The sequence below is a fragment of the Candoia aspera genome, chromosome 10 (assembly GCF_035149785.1).
Source record: "Candoia aspera isolate rCanAsp1 chromosome 10, rCanAsp1.hap2, whole genome shotgun sequence".
NCBI lineage: Eukaryota > Metazoa > Chordata > Lepidosauria > Squamata > Boidae > Candoia > Candoia aspera.
Window position 1 is genome coordinate 12,849,158 of NC_086162.1, and position 13,622 is coordinate 12,862,779.

Below are 13,622 nucleotides of genomic sequence, written 5' to 3' on the forward strand. Positions count from 1 at the left end.
CTTCCACCGGGGCAAGGTCAGCTGAATTTTGCTAAGAGCAGCAGGTTACTTATTTACTTTGTTCTGGAGTGAAAGGTCCTGAATTTTCTCTGTTCCCATCATTTATTTTTGTTTGTTCTGACGCCAAGAAAAAAAAAAGCCAATCTGCTTGTTTTTAAAAAATAATGCGTGTCAGAGCAGGCATCAAGTGAGCCAAGGCTTCCATCCCCTGAGATAGAAAAGGGGAACTTCTATGCCAGCATCCTCTTTTTAGTTTTGTTTATTCCTCTGAATCATTTCTAGAAATAAATGGGATCCAAAAAGCCTGTGAAATAGTTTAGCTTCTGTTTGGGGACAAAATGAAAAATGTAGGATAAATCAGTAATCCAAGATTCAAATTGGGAATTAATATTGTCATAATATTAAAACGAGACAATTAAAACTCAGTGGGTGGGAACGTCATCCTAAGCAGCTTTCCACCTGATTTCCAAATTCCTCTGTAAGCACTTACAGGTAGTCCTTGCTTAATGACCACAATTGGGACTGGAATTTCAGTTGCTAAGTGAAGCAGTCATTAAGCGAATCTGACCTGATTTTACCTTTTTTGTGGCAGTCGTTAAACAAATCAGCATGGGTGTTAAACGAACCACGTGTTTGTTAACTGAATCATGCGGTTCCCCATTGATTTTGCTTGTCAGAAGCTGGCTTGTCAGAAGGTCAAAAATGGCAATCATGTGACCACAAGACACTGCGATGGTCATAAATGCAAACCAGTTGCCAAGTGCCCAAATTGTGATCACATGACTGCAGAGATGCTGCAACAGTTGTAAGTGTCAGGACCAGTCATAAGTTGATTTTTTCAGCACCATCTTAAGTCCATCACTAAATGAATGGTTGTTAAGCGAGGAATACCTGCAGTTCAGACAGTGATGTCTACAAGGTGCATTCAGAACTGTCAAGATGGTGCCCCCATTGGTGCAACCAAAGCTCCACTTGGGTTTTATGTGTGCACATTAAAAAAAGGGAGTGCTTCAATCACACTGTTATGGGTGCCATCTTGACTTTTTTGAGTGCATCCTGTAGACACTCCTGAATTCAGACCAGGGTCAAAACTCATCTCTCCTTCTCCAGCAGCCTGCAGGTCTGAGACAGTAGAGGAAATTGAATTGGTAGGGGAAAGGGGAAGAGATGAAAGTATGAGCCAGTGAGCACTGTTGGGCCCCAACCTTACTGCCTCCTGCTATGTATTCCCTGTTTTATCAAGAGAATGCAATCCTCCATAGAACAAAACCTCTGCAGCCCCACTTTGTCCTGAACAGAAAGATCTTCAGTAATAATCTAAGAAGAATTCGTACACTGTCTTAAAACACTGTTGGTCTAGCAATTTCAGCTGCGATAGGTTGGACAAACTCTGTGACTGGGTTCAGACAACATGCTAAATCACCAACAGGCAGATAATATATTGCTTAGCACGATGTGTGACTGAGGTTTTCTAAATTGAAGAAGAAAGAATGGTGAATCTCCAGGGCAGAGTTTCATAATCTTGGTGATGAGCCAAAGATGTCCTGTCTCACATTTCAATGAGCTGGAAATGCTGGGAATCATAATCTCTAAGATTATAATCTCTGTTCAGAGCATCAATTTGGGGAAGGTTTGTGTACATACCCACTTATCTGAAAGTAAATTCCTACTGCCATTAGTAAGAGTATAATCTTTTTGACTCTATATGGGTGAAAGATGTGTTAACTCCAGCTAGTTCTTAGACAACACTAGCATATAACTGAAGGCTGCAGCCTGAGTTACAAACTTTGTGATCCCTTCAAAGTGAGGGAGATGCCCTTTGGCTTATTAAAAAAAACACCTGCATATTTTAAATAGCCAGATTCCTAGACTAAGTTACCTTCTGCTACGAGTCAAGTGGCAGTCTTAGGAAGGAATTCTAAAGACAAATGAAAATATTGTGTTGTGCCAACTAAATCACCTATCTTTCTGCTACCCTCCTCCCAAGCAAATTATGCTGCCGTATTGCGAGGGGTCCCTTTGTAATAGCACTTTGATTCACCCTCCCATCACCCTCCGTATCTTCACTTTCTTCTGTTTCTATCCTTCTCCTGCTCTTTCCTCTGACAAGAACTTCAGAGTAAACTATAGTTGTGCCTAATATCCTTTGTTTCCCCAGGGGAAAATGAGGAAGGACAGATTCTCTCTGCATGAGTCTCTATGTCGCAGAATTTCTGCACTCTCTAGAATATGGGCCCCTGGATCTGTGCCCAACATTTTTTCCCTTTAAAATTCAGTGTTTCTCAACCTTTAAGATGTGTGGACTTCAACTCCTGGAATTCCCCAGCCCCATCAGTCACTAGTGAAGTGCAACGTGTGCGTGTGTGTTTCCCAGCCGCCTCCCACCCACATGGACTGAGAAATAAACCTCCTCAGGCATATCCATTCCCTTTACTAAGCAACAGCAGCTGGGGACTATGGGAATGGGAGTGCCACCCGGCTGAGGAAGGAGGTACTGATTACCCTGCCCTTAGCAACAATATCAGCAAGAAACATTAAGAGTCTCGGTGGCGGTGCAGGGACTTCGTTCTCCTTCCCTCTCCACAGCAAATGGCCAAGAATCGAGCAGGCGCCTTCTAGAGTACAGTAATGCTTTTACTGCAGCAACCGCTTTCCTAAGGGAAATAATAACAATAATAATAATATAAACTTGTATGCCCTGCAAACTCCATGCCGCGTTTCATTGGCTCAGTAGATATCCGTCCACTTGATACCGATGCGCGCCTAGCTTAGTTCGTTAGCCATAGTAACGCGCACCATTTGGCGGCGAGGGTGGCGTTGCTTTCTTTTTTTCTCTTTTGTGACCGTTTCATTTTTCCCACCCTCTCTCTGTTCCGCCTCCTGAAATAAATGCGGCGTAAAGAAAGCCCGTCCCTTGCCAGCCGCAGCAAAGCCACGCGCCCTTCCGCTCGAGCCGGGACGCACCGCCTGCCGCTCACCTTGCCGGACCTCACCTGTCCCCGCCGCCCCCCCGGAGGGCGTGGCCTCTCCGGCCCCTTCCCGCCGGACTACACGTCCCGTCATGCCGCGCGCCGGGCTGCTCGCTCGCTCGCTCTCCCTCTTGCTCGCTCTCCCCCCCGCCCGCAGGAGCCGGGCTTCCGGCGGCGAGGACCTTGAGCCTCCGAGGGACTCTGCGAAGCGGCGGCGGCGGCCGCGCGGGGACGGAAGGAGGTAAGGTCGGGCCGCCCGCCGGGAGCTGCCCAGGTGAGCGGTTGCTCTCCGCCTTCTCAGGTGCGCGAACAAGTTCGGTCCGGACTTACTCCAAACTCGCCCCTCCCAGGGGGGGGAGGGGTCTTGCGGCGCCCCCCCCCCCATGCAGGCTCCACTTCAGCCTACCTTGACTGGGCGAGGGTCCCCCTGCCCTGCCTTTCCAGCCCCCTTGGCTTCTCACTTCAGCGCCCTCTCCTCCTGACCTGCCGCCCCCAGCCTGCCCTCCTTTTCCTGCCTTCGCTCTGCAAATTCTCCAGCTTTTCCTGAATTCCTCCGATCAGCCCTCCCTCATCCAAAGGGGGGGTGTTCTTTGGAAGTTTCTCCACCTTCTCCTACTATTCCCCCCAGTACTTTACAAATGCCCCCGCCCTCAGTTTAAGGGCAGGAGGGCACCGATTCTTGGCTGTGGCTGTGCATGGTGGGATCTGTAGTCCAAGTTATCCAGAATGTGGGAGGGGCAAGTGGGGTGTGGGAGGAAATGTCCAAGGCATCCAGAAAGTGGGGGCGATTGAGGGTGTGTGTGGAGGGGCTGAGAGGCTGCTGGAGGGGATCTGTCCTTTGATTTCATAGGGATTCACTGCTGTGCAACTGGTGCTGGCCACCCCTTGAGGTGGTTTGGAAAAGGGGGACCTGGATAGATACGGGCAGGATCTTGTGATCAGAGGTACTGAGTCCCAGTCTCTGTATGCTAGTTGCATACTCCTTTCTTAAGAGCATTTGTTAAATACCAGCTGGTAGGGCAGCTAAAGGAGACAGTTGTTCTTCTTGAGATCCCCCCTGCATCTGGACTGCCAGGGGAGGAACCGCAGTGTTCCACTTGAAAAGCTGATGGCCTAATCCAGCCCTTTCTCTACTGTCTTGCTCCTGCCTTCTAGGCATACATACCTAAGATTAGGTTCCTGTATCTCTTTTTTTCCTTCTACTAAGTCAGTGGTTCTCAACTTTTTTTGAATCCACAGCACAATATTGAATATAGCAGTAGTTCGGTGGCACACCAGAATATTATTAAACATATATATGTATTTTTAAACATGTAAGATGTGGCTTGAGGGGAACTTACACATTTTTAAAAAAATATCTGCACTGTATTGAATATATGAATTATATTTTTAAAAATATTGGAAAAAAAATAACATAAGACAAAAATCTTGTGGTACACTAGAAACAAGCCCATGGCACCCCTGTGTGCCACGGCACGCTGGTTGAGAACCACTGTGCTAAGTGATGTGACCTCATTCTTGTGAACGGGGAGGCACATATTCTAAATTTCTGAACATGTCATCACTTACCTGGATGCTTTAAAGTGGAATTTCTAGGGGTATCTGTTATTACTTTTTAAAAGTCTTGTATTTTTTGTGATTACAACTTTTATAAACACATGTTGTTGCTGTTATCTATTTATCGGGATCTGCCTCTTCTGTTAGCTTTATTTCTCTGTCTCCTGCCTGTTTTCTTCCCCAACGTTATTTCATGCTTCCGAATACTGAAGGTTGTGGTTGGCAGCAGCACAGGATTAGACTTCCCTGTCATTCCTGTCTCCTGTGAAAAGCCTGAACTGTCAGAAAGAATGAACACTTCATTTCAGGATAGCCCGCCATTAGATCTTCCCCATCCTAATCCTTCAGTGTTTTCCATACATTGCCAAAATATGGGAGGGGAGCTAGAGGTGAGCTAATCTTTAATTGTTTTGTCCTTGATAATTTTGTGGAAAAGGAAGTCCAGGAATGGGTTTTGAGTAAATGAAGAACATTCTTGTTAACTAGTTTAAATGAATTATACCTCCTGCTGCTGCGTGCTGAAAATCAAGAATAAAAATAATGACGATGATTAGTTAGGGGTAAGTATAGCTTTCTCTAGATTAGTTTTCTCTAACTTTATGTCCTCTGTATGTCTAAAATTGTAGCTGTTACCCTCCCATACTGATGGGATGTTGAGTGTTTTAGTTGCCCATTTTGGAAAATTCATTGTAGGTTGTACAAGAAGGATAGACCTTCTGATAGAGCAATAGTAGAGAAGAAATGTGGATTATTTCACAGGATCTACCCAGGACTGTATGTTGTGATTGTATCTTCTTTCCGTGTGTTCAGATTAGTACCTCTGATTACACAGTTTCCATTTAAGCACTCAATAAACTAATCTGTACTTTGATAAAGGCAAAGGATATTTACTGAGCTAAACAGATGTGTATCTTTGTCAGACATAGCTGTTGTTAGGTTCTGATCTTGCTTCCCTGTATTTGTTTGAATTGTGGTAAATTAATTGCTATTAAGTGAAGCTCTAGTGGGGTATGCTAAGCAAAGTCTGGGGCATAACCAAAGCTAACCAAATTACTGTGGCATAAACGTATGCTAATTCAACTGTTGTATTTTTTTAATACTTAGGAAAGGAAGATGGATTACATAAAAGTTTCACTGGATATCTGAAACAGTGCACTGTTGTTAAATAAGTGAAATTAAATAAGTGAAACTGAAGTAAAGCCAGGCAAGACAAATCTGAAAGTTAGGAATTTGGCAATGAAATGCAATATACATAGAAATAAAGTTCAGATTTGTAAGAGGGAGGGCCTCCCTTTAAGTCTGAAGCATGAATGTATTCGTAAGGAAATCTGTGTGATAGCTTTTGTAGCAGTGTTTCTCAGCCTCGGCAGTTTTAAGATATGTGGACTTCAACTCCCAGAATTCCCCAACCAACTGCCTGAGGTTGAAAGATACTTCTCTACAGTGCGGTTGTCATAATACTGAGAATTGGATTGGGTGACTTAGGTTCAAATCTCCCTTTCAACATTGTAAATTTATGTTCGTCACACTTTTCAGTGTAAGCCATCTGACGATCTTATGTTTGTCACACTTTTCAGTGTAAGCCATTTCTCAGGATGGTTGTTAGGATAAAGCTGGGAAAATGTTGTATATTGCTTGCTACACCATTGGATACAGCTACAAAAGCTGTAAATGCTAAAAGAAAAAAAGACAAGCCAAGTACAGCTGAGCCCTTTGAAACCCGACTGATTTTAGTGTGAAAGATTTGAGTGTAGGTGTCACACTCTCCAGTTGAAATTGATGGCAGTTCAGTTTGCCAAATTGTGTTCTCTGGATGGCTGCACCTCTATGTTGAATGTGACAGAGCAGTTCCCCCTTCTGATGCAAAGAAAAAGAAAAAAAGAGAGGGAGAATACAGTAAATATATTCTGGGACTGTAACAGCCATAGTGTGAAGAACTTACTTTTCCCAGTGTTTATTTTTAGCTGTTACTGGTACCCACTGATTAGAGAGTTCCTTCTGATAAGGGTGGTTCCTTAGTACTGTTGTTTTGGGACAGTGGTAGTGATGCCAGAAATGCCTTAAGCCAGCCTTTCTCGACTTTCTGACCCTGGAGGAACCCGTGAAATATTTTTCAGGCCTTGGGGAACCCCTATGCATTCAGGCTCAAACCTAGGCCTCAAGTTACCAAATTATTATATCTGTTTCATGGGTAGGCCTGTATGTCTGCATTAACAGTGTTCCCATCGAAGCGACAGTGTTCCTAAACTAAACATAAAGAATGAAACTGACCTCTTTAATGTGAAGTTGCCCGAATTTGAAATAATTTTGTAAATAAATCGTGATCTCCCAGGGAACCCCTCGTGACCTCTCGTGGAACCCTGGCGGAGAAACCCTGCCTTAAACAATGGACTTTAACAGAAAAAAGAAATGTTCCACTTCCTTAACTCCCCAAAGCTTGCTGCTGTATTTTTAAAGCTACTGAAAGACCCCATATTATTTCTGACAAGATGCTTCCCTAGGTAACATGATGTTTGTACATTAAATTGGATTTTATGACATGACTAAAGGGATTACAGGGGGATGAAAGAAAATTGATAGCTACGACAACCATTTTGTGAATAGACTGTCTCCTGTGGCAGTCATTTTGTGAATGCACCCACTGCACACTTTCAAAATTCCAAATGCACCTCTGACTCCCCAGAGCTGCCTATTTTGGTTTAGGTTTTCTGCAGGTATAAACTTTACGTTGACTTCAGTCTAGTTAGGAGGTCTAACCAAAGTCTGGCGTGGTGACCTTGCTAAAACTTTATTGACACAATGATCTTTGTTTGAATTGTCTGTTTGCTAATGACTGTTGCTCTAGCTTCTCCCGAGCTATGGCTGAAAATATCACTCTCCCCCAAGAGCATCTCCTGGTGGTGAGCCAGATTGTGTACTAGAATCTGCGAAGCTGCCTTAAACATGAGGCATAGGCTGTGTTCACATAGATAGCAGAGCCAGGATTTTTTTAAAAATTGTGGCTTAATGAATGAGTCACCATGGCTTGTGTTACCATTGGTGCTAAGTCAGGGATAGGCCATCTGGTACTTTCCAGATGTTTTGGATCACATCACAGGCCATATTGGCTAGGATGGATGGGAGGTGAAACTTAAAATTTCTGGAAGGCACTAGGTTGCCTCTTCCTGCGCTAAGCTTAGATTGGGTTTAATGAATGAACCTGGCTAGTATAAAACAAATATTGGCAAGTATGGGAGATTTTTTTTTCTAGTATCTAAGCCAGCCTTTCTCAACCTTTTGATCCTGGAGGAACCCTTGAAATATTTTCCAGGCCTCGGGGAACCCCTGCACATTCAGGCTCAAATCTAGGCCTCAAGTTACAAAATTATTGTATTCGTTTCATGGGTGGGCCTGTCTATAAGCATTAACAGTGTTCTTAAACTAAACATAAAGAATGAAGCTTACCTTTTAATGTGAGGTTGCCCGAATTTGAAATATTTTTTTAAATAAATCGTGATCTCCCAGGGAACCCCTAGTGATCTCTTGCGGAACCCAGGGTGCCATGGAAGTTCTCTTCACCTGTTCCCTAAGAGATTCTTGGGAATGACTGTGTGAGAAATGCCTCGTACATGTAGAACACAGGGCGCAGGTGGGTGGGAGCAACCTATTTTGTACCTAGATATTCCATTTCTGTGTTCATTTTAAAAATTGCCTGCCAAGAAACATGGGGAATGCAGTTGTCACACACAGTGGCTGAGTGAGGTTCCTATTGTTAGCCTGCTTTTTTCGGAGGTGTGTTCTGTGTGGGTGCACTGAACCTAGATAAGACTTAATACTTACTTTATTTATTAGTTTTATATCTTGTCTTTCCTCCAGGAGCTCAAAACAACGAATGTAGTGCTTCTTTCTCCAATTATTCTCCACAGGGCTGTGAGTTAGATTGGGCTGAAAGGGTGACAGGTCCAAAGTTAGTCAGTGAACTCCTGTAGCTAAGAGTGAAGTTGAACCTTGGTCTCTCTTGCCTTGACCTCCTTCCCCAAAAGCCAGATATTGTGCTGCTGAAAAATGGCATTCTGCTCCTGGATTTTGGTGTTATTGGAGGAAATTCAGTAGCCACAAAAATGGGGTTGGGGGGCTTTGTGCAGATTACCAATTCTCCATTACTGATGCTGAGGGTATGTGCTTCTGCTAAGATGTGCCTGCTGGCTCTGCACGCTTAGGTTGGATTAGGTAAAATAATATGATTAAATACGTGGTGATAGATAAAAGGTAAGCACTCATTGATCTGTTATGCAGGGATATAAAACACAGTAAGATCAGATGCCTAAGTTGTGAATTATGGTGCAGTATTCATGTGTGGTTAAGAGCAGTACAACAATGTTGGTGCAGCTCTGCAGAAGACAGATGGGTGCTGAAGAGGAAGTGTAGGAATAGAGCAGTGTTTCTCAACCTTGGCAACTTTAAGATGTCTGGACTTCAACTCCCAGAATTCCCCAGCCAGCAATACTGGCTGGGGAATTCTGGGAGTTGAGGTCCACAAGGGACTTCAGTGTAGAAGTCTAAATGCAAATAAAAGAAATCAGGAATGAATTTACATGTAAGGTGCAACTGTGAAACACACACACATACACACACACAAACACCTGTATCTCTCTGACACCGTCTGACTCTTCCCTGAAGTCCCTTCCCAGAGACTTCCATTCTGAGTGGAGATCTTCCTTGATCTGTTTTCATCCTTGTTTAGGGATTGATGAAAAAAAGGCAAGAGAAAGGAGACCCAGTGTGGTATAGTCTTGGTTAAGGTGTTGGACTAGGAGGAAGTAGACCCAGATTCTAGTCCACCCTCAGTCATGGAAACTTACTGGGTAACTTTGGATCAATTGCTCGCTGTCTCTCAGCTCAGCCTACCACACAGGGCTTTTGTTTTGTGCCTCCGAGTCAGCGTTGACTCCTAGCAACTGCCTGGTCTAGTCCCTGCAGTTTTCTTGGCAAGATTTTTGGAAGTGGTTTGCCATTGCCTCCTTCTTAGGGCTGAGAGAGAGTGACTGGCCCAAGGTCACCCAGCTGGCTTCATGTCTAAGGTGTGACTAGGACTCCCAGTCTCCTGGCTTCTAGCCTGCTGCCTTAACCACTACACCAGACTGGCTCTGTTGGGAAAAATAGGGAGTGATATATACGTCAGTTGACCTCCTGTTACTAGCAAGCAAGCAAGCAGATTTATTTATAGCAGATGTGGTATGGCCAAATTACATCTGGACAACATTTATCTATCTATCTATCTATCTATCTATCTATCTATCTATCTATCTATCTATCTATCTATCCATCCATCCATCCATCCATCCATCCATCCATCCATCCATCCATCCATCCAATTTATATCACCGCCCATCTCCCCCTAAAAATTTTTTACCAGCTTTTACCAACTCTCCTGGGATTCCAGTGGTAGGCAGATTGGAATTATCATTCTAATTTCCTACAGTTCCCCTGATGCAACACTGCTCTGGAGTTTGTGGGAAGTTGGCCTCAAGCTGCCTGGGGCTGATCCCAATCCTGCCGGTATTACTAAATGTGCTTTAAAGAACGGTTCTCGAACAATTACTAACTAATAAAAAAAGAAAAAATGCAAAAAAAAAAAGAAGGGTTCTTGAGACAGCTATGTGTTGATAGCCCTGGCTTGTACCAGTGCAGACCTGGATAAAGCCAGTGGCCTCTGTGGTCATTCATCAGTTCATTCTTGCATTTTAGTGGACGTGATGTTGTTGCGTTACTGTTCACATGCAATGCCAAGAATGTGCTTCGGCGAATGCTGTAGTCCTTTTGTGCTTGTTTCAGTGGTATGCAAATTACAAAGTAGAATTTGCAATTGCATAATTAAAACTGAGCTGTTGTTTGAGCTCTTGCGGTAATTCCTGAAAGTCAGGGGAAAGGCGGGACATTCAAACAGTGGAAGGTAGCTATGAAAGAAATCTAATGTGTTGGCTGATTTGTGAATGATTGTAAACCATCGTGCATATAGACATACTCTCACCTGAGATCCACCTGGACTGAAGCATTGTATACATTTCATAAATAAGATATAGAACGGGGAATTAGTGCAGAGAAGACCAAATCAAGTTACAACCTTTATGCAAAGGAATTGTGGTACTGCCTGGTCTGGTTACCGATTTGCTTGTCTTGCTGACTGTGCTGGGCATGGTACCAGCCAAAGGGACCAGCCTTGTGAGGGTAAGAAAAATTTTAGTAAGTAATGGAAAGAATTCAGTAAATCAGCCACCACTGCTCCTGTCCAAACTTGGGCTGGCTTCACAACTTTACCTATAAATGTAGACTCCTTTGACTGGAACGCAACTCCTGATGACTTCACAGGCATGCTCATGTAGTTTTCTTGGCAGTTATACAAAAGTAGCTTGCTATTGCTTCCTTCTTCTAGGATATTATTTCTAACTTCACAGTCTAGCTCAGCCTTTCTCAACTTTCTGACCCTGGAGGAACCCTTGAAATATTTTTCAGGCCTCAGGGAACCCCTGTACAACCTAGTGCCTTCCAGAAATTTAAAGTTTCACCTCCCATCCCTCCTAGCCAATATGGCCTGTGGTGTGATCCAGAACATCTGGAAACTACCAGATGTGGCTAGTGCAGAATTGCAAACTTGAAATACCAGTGTTCATTTTTAACCTTAATTGTAACATGTCTGGAGTTCAGGCAATCTTAGCCTAGCTGTAGATTCCTCGGGCTAAAAATTAATCAAATGGGAGGAAATTACATTCACAGCCTGAGCATAATCATAGTTTGGGAGCCCTTCTAGATATCTATTTGCATTACTTTTTCTGGTTGGAAATAAACACATAGGACTAGTGCTAAGACGTGTGTCCCCTCTCTGCCTTAATGTCTGTGACTAGAGATAACACTGTAGCTTCTTACAGAGGAGGTTCCAGTCGAACCTGAGACCTTTCATTTGCACAGCATTTGGGGGGAACTGGCCATTCTAGTCTGAAGAGTGGGCTTAGCACAAATGAAGTGTTGGGAGTAACCGCAGGGAGAGGGCCTTTTCGTTAATAGCACTCTGGTTCTGGAACAGATTCTGTAGAGCGGTTTGAGTTGTGAAGACGTTCCTTACCACACAGAATAAACAATGGCTTATGGTCTGGTTTGATCCCCTGTTTTTTTTTTTTTAAGAATTTCAGTTAACCTTTTAAAGGAAATAACTTCATATTTTTGTTTTATGAGTTACAGAGAGAACCTGTTTTAGCACGTCTGTGAAAGCTTAGTAAATACAGAAATTAGCAATGTCTCTTCTCTTTGGACCTAAACGATTGCCTTACTGAGAAACGCAGCAGCCACAAGTGTGAGAAGTGAGTATTCTCCACCTTTGCCTGCCTTGCCAGTGTAGGCCAGGGCTGTGTGCTCTTCCAGGATTAAGCCCTGAGTGGTAGATGATTTGCCTGGATGTGACTTTGCATTCAACAGCAGCCGTTGGAAACCTAAGGGATTGGTGACATTTACTTGCCTATTTTATTTGTTGCCACTGTGACTTTGAGCAAGGAGTCCCTCCAGGGTGGCTCACAGTAGCAGTTTTTTTAAGGCAATCATAAAATGCAATTAAATACCACTAATGAATGATATTTTGAACTGGAAGAATTACAGAAGAGAGGTCAGTTCATAATTGGCTAACCTCCTTTATCTTTATTGATGGGTCCAGATTCTGATGTCTTTAGGTGTTCACTGTTTTGTGCGAGGCTCATCTTGCCAAAGGTAGGTAAGAAGGAAACCCGTGGGTGTCTGGTACAAACTGGGGGTTGTTACGTGTGTCATGACAAGCAAGTGGTGACACGCCACATAGAGCATCACTTCCCTTCTCTCACTGTGGATGCCCTTGAGGAAATCCGATCCAGTAGTAGCTAAGTGTCGCTTGGTTACTTGTGGTTGAAAGGAGGGGGTATGCAACATGTTTTGACCTCACAATAGTTGTTTCAAGAGTTCTGAGAGTTTGTCCTGAGATTGGAACAAAACCTAGTTGTTTCAAGCAGAATTATTCCTAATGTTCTGGCCATCGGGAACAATCCTGAAATGAGCTGTTTTGATATTCCAAGTTTGAAACAAATGCCTATGTTCTGAGTTTGTTTGAAGTCAGGATCCCTAACAGATCGCTGTCATGTAGGGCAGAAACCTCATTTAGCAACTGAATTGCAGATTAAAAAATAAAGCCTTTGTAGATCTTCCTCTTTTAAAAGGAGTTGTTCTGTTTTGTCAGGGTTAACCACTGTGAAATAATCATTTCTGAACGTTGACTCTGTTGCCATTGATGTGCAAAGCAGGGACCCGGTCTCCTCATCTGTCTGGCTTGGAAGCGTGCCACGTGGTGCCTTATTTGTGATGAAGGTAGTTAAACACGTGAATATAAAGTCTGGATTTGCACAGCATACTAGACTAGGCTAAACTAGGGCTGTGCAGTTTGTGATTCATTGTGATGTAGGAACCCAACCATTGTTAAGCCACAATGTCCTTTATTCTTTGAAGCATAGCCTATTATATGACCATTGCAACTGTGTTTTGTTACCATGGCTTTAGGATTTAATGTGTTGTATGAAGCCATTGAGATGGTTTACCCTGACTGCTTAGAAGGACAGGAGTATGAGAAACTGGATAAACATTCCTCCTCTTTCTCTAGCTTGCAGACTTTTTGTTTTATACCAAAACCATCTTGAGTGGTTGGCAAAGATACCTTTGGAGAATAGCCCGCTAAATGTAAGAGCTCTTTGAAAAACAGGAATTATATTTCTAGCCCTTAAAATGCAGAGAGTGCATTGAAAGTATGACAGGAGCAACATTCAAGCAACAGAAATCAGGAAGACAAAGGAAGCCACTGATTCGCTACTTTTATGGTTAGCCCATGATGTCAATATGTTCTTCTCAGTACATGTTTTACGTGCAGAAGCTGCCCAGTTCCAAGCAGCCTCAGGTACTGCCTTCCAAAAGCCCTTGAGAGGGGCGCCAAGTCATTGCTGACAGCTTTGAGGTAGATGGACGCTCTCCTGATGCAGTAAAAGGCAGTTTGGTGTGTACGTTTTCTGCATTTGAGGTTTTCCAGTGATGAGTAAGATAATGATGTAGTGC

General features: G+C 43.5%; 1 protein-coding gene across 2 annotated transcripts in view; it reads left to right on the top strand.

Annotated features, from left to right (window-relative positions):
- Window positions 1-3,146: 3,146 nt before the first annotated feature.
- The window catches only part of PHACTR4 (phosphatase and actin regulator 4), an 85,781-nt gene continuing 75,305 nt past the window's right edge, over window positions 3,147-13,622 (top strand). The window contains exon 1 of one of the 2 annotated variants that reach the window (XM_063312422.1): window positions 3,147-3,243. The gene's annotated coding sequence lies outside the window, so the exon portion shown is untranslated. Of the gene's footprint in view, window positions 3,271-13,622 lie in introns of both variants that reach the window. The other variant, XM_063312421.1, reaches the window with a different exon arrangement.